The sequence below is a fragment of the Berghia stephanieae genome, chromosome 2 (assembly GCF_034508935.2).
Source record: "Berghia stephanieae isolate SIO BIC M18660-M18661 chromosome 2, UCSD_Bste_1.3, whole genome shotgun sequence".
NCBI classification, from domain to species: domain Eukaryota; kingdom Metazoa; phylum Mollusca; class Gastropoda; order Nudibranchia; family Aeolidiidae; genus Berghia; species Berghia stephanieae.
Window position 1 is genome coordinate 60,531,623 of NC_088361.1, and position 6,678 is coordinate 60,538,300.

Below are 6,678 nucleotides of genomic sequence, written 5' to 3' on the forward strand. Positions count from 1 at the left end.
GTCCTCCTTAGGTCAAAGCTATCAAATGAGAGAACACTATCAATCGGATGTCCTCAGGGTTGTGTAATGTGACCTATTCTATACATTCTATTCACCAATGACGGTCGATCACTCCATTCAAACTGCCAAATAATTAAATACGCTGAAGAGACAGCGATTGTATGTCTTATCAACCATTATGATGATAGCATAAATAAATATTTTGATCAAGTTGATTTATTCCCTAAATGGTGCTCTGTTTATATGCTTCACTTAAATATCACAGCGATTAAAGAACATATTTTTGACTTTGAACTTAAAGAACAAAACGAACATGAAAATAAATATAAAAAACGAGAGGGTAGAAGTAGTGGATGAATTTAAATACCTCGGAGTGTATATTGAAAACTCTCTCACTTAAAAAAACAAACAGATAGATCTAGATTTTATTAATGGAAAAGTGGGGCAGAGATTGCAGCTCTTGAGGAAATTTAGATCTTTTGAAATTAGCGAAAATAACAGTGATAATGTACAACTCGCTTATAAGAAGTGTAATCTCCTTTGATATTGCGAGCTGGTATGGTAACTGTGGGGTGAAAGAGAAGAATATAATCCAACGGATAATAAATATCGCTGGGAAAATCGTTGGTAGGTTGAAATTTTTAAAGAGCGTCTGAACTCCACCAGAAAAGTATCCTCAGAATAGCAAATTCTATAATTACCCAACCATCCCACCCCCTACATCATTTATTTAAACTGTTACCATCTGGTAGACGTTTCGAAGGTATTAAATCTAAAACTAACAGATACAAAAACTATTTTATACCACAACAGTAAGAGTACTAAATGAAAAGAGGTAATGTATATAATATATTATTATTATTGTTATTATTATTATTATTATTATTATTATTATTATTATTATTATTATTATTATTATTATTATTATTATTATTATTATTATTATTATTTTTATTATTATTGTTATTATTATTATTATTATTATTATTATTATTATTATTATTATTATTATTATTATTATTATTATTATTGTTATTATTAGTATGATTAATATTATCATTATTATTATTATTATTGTTATTATTATTATTATTATTATTATTATTATTATTATTATTATTATTATTATTATTATATTATTATTATTATTATTATTGCATTATTAGTAGTAGTATGATTATTATTATTATTATCATTATTATTATTATTATTATTATTATTATTATTATTATTATTATTATTATTATTATTATTATTATTATTATTATTATTATTATTATCACCAATAAGCTCATACTCAGTTGTCGTCCTATGGACATGCGCTTGTTCCTTGTATGTCATATCATTAATTCACAGCATTATAAAATGAATAAAATCAACTCACATTTCGCCCTATATGGCCGTTTCGACACTCGAGATGTCGCTTCAGTTTGAAATGTTAAAACTATATTGAATATTTTTGTTGCAGTTGTTCTGGATTGATAATCAATTATATAATTCAAGTACACCAACTAGGGATGCCGCCCTGCCGACAAACTTTTGTCTACATGGAAAAATAAGGGGATCAAAAGAGAGGCGTCATCCTCAGCTTAGATCACTGGATGACACAGCTGCAGACCAATGTCCACCATAAAAAAACAGTGGTGATGCAGTATTTAACTTTCTTCCATTCATTGACAAACATAAATGATCATTTTTATTTCATCATGTTTTCACCTTTTAAGCTCCAATTCGCATCATTTAGATTATGTCTTCCTCTATAGTCCAAAGAATGAGTCAAATATTTAAATTGTCTTACTCTGTGCCTTGCGTTCCATTTCTTCATGTGCAGCTGTGTGATCTTGAGGTATGACATTCGCTTTTGGACCGGTAGATTCAGGTTGCGATTCCTGCTCAGAACCTTGGAAAAGGCTGTTTTAAGACATTCTATTACAGTACTCAAGTGTAAAATGAGTACCTGGTCTTTAACAGCGTTGTCAGATGGGGGGGGGGGGGGTGACTGTGAATGTGATTTGGTACATAAAACAATAAGAACAAAGAAACAAATAATAATAATAATAACAACAAAACTCATAATTGTTTCATTTGTTTATTTTTGTTTTACTTGGACCAACAAGAATCCTACTTGGATTGAAACGTAAAACTTTCATATCACTGTAACGCTTACAGTTGCACAATACATCATGTGAGCCATCGTTTGAAAACGGGATTATGTCGGGGTGGTTTAGTTTATATACATATTAAACATGGAATTCCTAGTCTAAAAATGAAACTTGGATTAAGATTTTTTTAAATATTTTATTAAGGAGAATTGATAACATTTCTTAAAGTGACAAAAAATAATATTTCACTTGTCTGGCGATTTTCACTTTAACCCTATCCTTCCAACCGAAAGGAAAATCGTCACATTCCTTGTGGTGCAACCAACAATTTTCTCATTCTGGCTCTGCTTGTACATAACATCATTTTAAGACATTTTGGTTATAGTTATAAAAAACGTGACACTGTGTTGTAAAACTCACGTTGCTGAACAATGTACTAATTGCTTTCTGTTTGAATAGGAAAAAAAATCTTGTTTTGTGTTTGTGGGTGTTAAGTTTCGGGGAAAATGTCTTGAAAATGGCTGGTAAGGGGGGGGGGGGGGGGGGGGGGGGGGGGGGGTTAAAATCCCTTGTTGGCATCTGCTGTACCAGACATAATACTGTTTTGACGCAAAGGGTCACATGATATTTTAAGGTTGATTGTATTGTGAGGAAAATTCTGGATGTCACGCAGAATATCAAGGACGTTACCTGCATCTGTAAACACTTGGGATTTCCTCAAAAACAATACGTAAGTGCCACAAGCAATTCGCTACTTACAACATTGTACAACCATATGCCTTTCAAGTGGTTCTACCTATGTGTTATACTCATAGCAACCTATAGAGGGCATTGATTATACTCTAATAAAGGGAAAATCAGTGAGATTTCGTTTTTGTCTCTATTCTGCAGTGCTCTGAAAAATACATTTATAAAAGGAATTCTCAGGTTCGAGAATTTTAGACAGGATAGGGGGGGGGGGTATTTTAATAAATCGATATTCGAATGACGAGTTTGCAGACAAAATTGTTAAAATATGACTTGTTTTCAAGTATTTTTGTATTGCCCATTTAACTGAATATTTTAGTATAGTTAATAAAAGCTAAATCAATATTTTGTCATTGTTTGTTCATGTTTATGTTCTATGATATCGTTTTCGATTGTGTGTGTATGTGTATACATCAACCCTATAACGACAACCCTATAAATCGATGCGCTCATGCTATCATAACATATATATATATATATATATATATATATATATATATATATATAAATTATAAAACAAAAACCATGAAATAATAGTGCTCAACTTTAGTATAAAAGGAGCTATTTATAAACATTTGAAATATAATTAAGATAGTTTGACTTCTACAACGTTGTTATCGAGCGTTGCTCTCATCAGGGGGGGGTATTTTAATAAATCGATATTCGAATGACGAGTTTGCAGACAAAATTGTTAAAATATGACTTGTTTTCAAGTATTTTTGTATTGCCCATTTAACTGAATATTTTAGTATAGTTAATAAAAGCTAAATCAATATTTTGTCTCCTGATGAGAGCAACGCTCGATAACAACGTTGTAGAAGTCAAACTATCTTAATTATATTTCAAATGTTTATATATATATATATATATATATATATATATATATATATATGGGAATAAAATTACTCTGCGGACAATATGCCAACTGACGATGTGGATGAAAGCCACAGAAACATATGTATTGGCCACATATATGTGAGTGATCCCATTTATATTTTTATATTAGCTCTAACCATCATTATCGAGCACTTTCGTACCTACGAGTACCCACCAACACTCATAAATATATATATATATATATATATATATATATATAATATATATATATATGTATGTATATACGTATAAGCCTCCCTCGTTTGTTGCTGCCTAAATCCACTGTTAATTTGATTTTCCAATGAGCCAACAAAACCAGATTTAAGAAATTTAGCAGATGTTTGCGACTGGTAAATATTATTATGAATGTATTCAATGCACTTTTAAGGTTAGACCTTTGTTTAACGCGCTTCTCGTATAATGATATGAATGAAATCACCTGAGAGGCTACTGCCCCTCCGTTTTCTAGTCAATCTTCGACATCTTATAGGACATAACCAAAATTCTGGAGTCCTGAACTAAATCCAAGTATTTCCACAATTTGGTTATAGTTATAACGCATTTGTCGATTCCAAGGCGAGTGGTTTACTATTGAGTCATCATTTCACCTTTTTAAAACGAGAGTTTTTACTTAAAGAAAGATCAACTTAATGTGCTCTAAATGCTTTACAAGGGCACCCAAAGCCAACAGCAAATTTGAAAACGTAGGACTAGGCATGAAACCTGAAAGATGCATTTACAATATTTTTATTCAATCATTGTGTTCCCAGAGTAGTTTATTAGCGCATTCCAGCACTTTATCTATTTATTTTTGTCTCGACCCCTGTCCACACAAAAGTTAAAAGGCCGCAGGATCTTGGTCAATCTGATGGAAAGTGCTTTGTAGAGTCCTACCTTTAGCTTGAGCTTTTAAAAAACTTGAGCTTTTATAGAGTGCAATATCCATAAACGTGCTCAAAGCGCTTTACCAGGGGTACTTGGACAACAGCAACTCATAACATGTAGGACGTTACATGGCCCCTGTTAGGCGATATTATATTTTTTTTCGGACAGAGACAAAGCTGTTAACGACCAGGTATTCATTTTAAATCTGAGTGCAGTGATACAATGTGAATGAAGAGCCATTTCCAAGGACTTAACTATGCGCCGAGCGAAGCTCGAACCCAGGACCTTCCGATCCGAAAGCGAGTGTCATACCACAAGACCACATAGCCGGACCATCCACAGTCAGTATGCACATTTCGATATCAGTTTTACGCAGAAATCGCGATGAACGCCAGGGATCCCATGGTTCAAACATTGCGCATATTACAATCACCCGATAAGCCAGCCCTCAAGATTATCAGATTCCCGAAATCAACGTTGGGCTTTGGATTGTTCACCATCTTGATGTCATTCAAATAATGGCCCGCTGTTGTGATGAGGAAATAATATCAGTGAGAGGAACAAGACCGCGTTAATGGCACAAACACTTGAACACGTCATTACATTTGGGTATAACTGGAGAGGCGTATCTTTGTATATTAATATTTCTCTGACCCCGTATCAACCAGGTAGGCTACGATCTATGATTATTGATGGCGAGATAGCCGAGTGGAGAAGGCATTGCATTAGTACCCGGAGATCCGAGTTTAAGCCCCATTTATTTTCCTTAGAATGAAACTTAGCCTCTTTTCTCAAATTCTAATATTCCCCTTTAGACGTCTCCTCATATTTATTAAGTATGTCGTTATAATTGAGCTTTTTATATAGAGCAATATCCACTAAACGTGCTCAAAGCGCTTTACAAGAGGTCCCGGGTCAACAGCAACACTTAACATTTAGGACGGGACATGACGCCTATCAGGCTACAGTACAATTTTTTTCGGACAGAGACACCGCTGTTAACGGCCAGGTACTCATTTTACACCTGAGTACGGTGAAGAATGTGAGTAAAGAGTCTTTTCCAAGGACTCAACTAGACCACATAGCCGCACGTTGGCTATGGACCCTTTGTAACGCCAACGCGCTTTGAGTTCGTTTAGTGAATATTGCTCTATATAAAAAGCTCAATTATAACGACATACTTAATAACAAGGAGCTCAAGTTGTATAGGGAATGAGATTAGCGGAAGAGTAGCGTCCCTTGATTGGACTTCACCCATAGTCAAGTCTGTGACGTCACCGGCGGAAAAGTTATTAGAGAGAGAACGTCATGTTGGTTGTGCGCATGCGTCACAGAGTATGGGTGACGTCCAATCAAGGGACGCTACTCTTCCGCTAATCTCATTCCTTATTGTTTTTGTTTTGTTTTGTTTTTTTTTTGTTTCCTTGGTTTTTATCATCATTTAACCAATAATTACTTTGTGTTAGTTTTAAAACTTTAACACGCTCTCAACATTCATTTTATGAGACATCAGCACCTGATAATTGTCTGTATAAAATGGTAAACTCTGTATTATAATATCCTCGTTACGTCTCACCATGTTGCAAATGAGAAACGATCGCAGCCTACTGACGGAACAATCTTGAGGGCATGTTTTTTGGGGAGTTTTTTTGGGAGGGGGGGGGGGATTGTGAAGAAAAAACTTGAGAATTTATTTACAGCAATATCCTCTAATCATGCTCAAAGCACATTACAAAGGGTCCTTAGCCAACAGCAGCATTTAGCGAATAGGACGAGACATTACGCCTGTTGGGCGATATTCTATGGTTTGATTTTTTTTCGACAGAGGTAACGCTGTTAACGGCCATGTACTAATTTTAAACCTGAGTGCGATGAGATAATGTGATTAAAATGCCTTTTAAATTGAGATTTTATATAGCGCAATATCCACTAAATGTGCTCAAAGCGCTTTACAAGGGGTCCCTGGTCAACAGCAACATTTAACATGTAGGACGGGACATGACGCCTGTTAGGCGATATTACAATTTTTCGGACAAAGACAACGCTGTTAACGGCCAGGTACTCATTT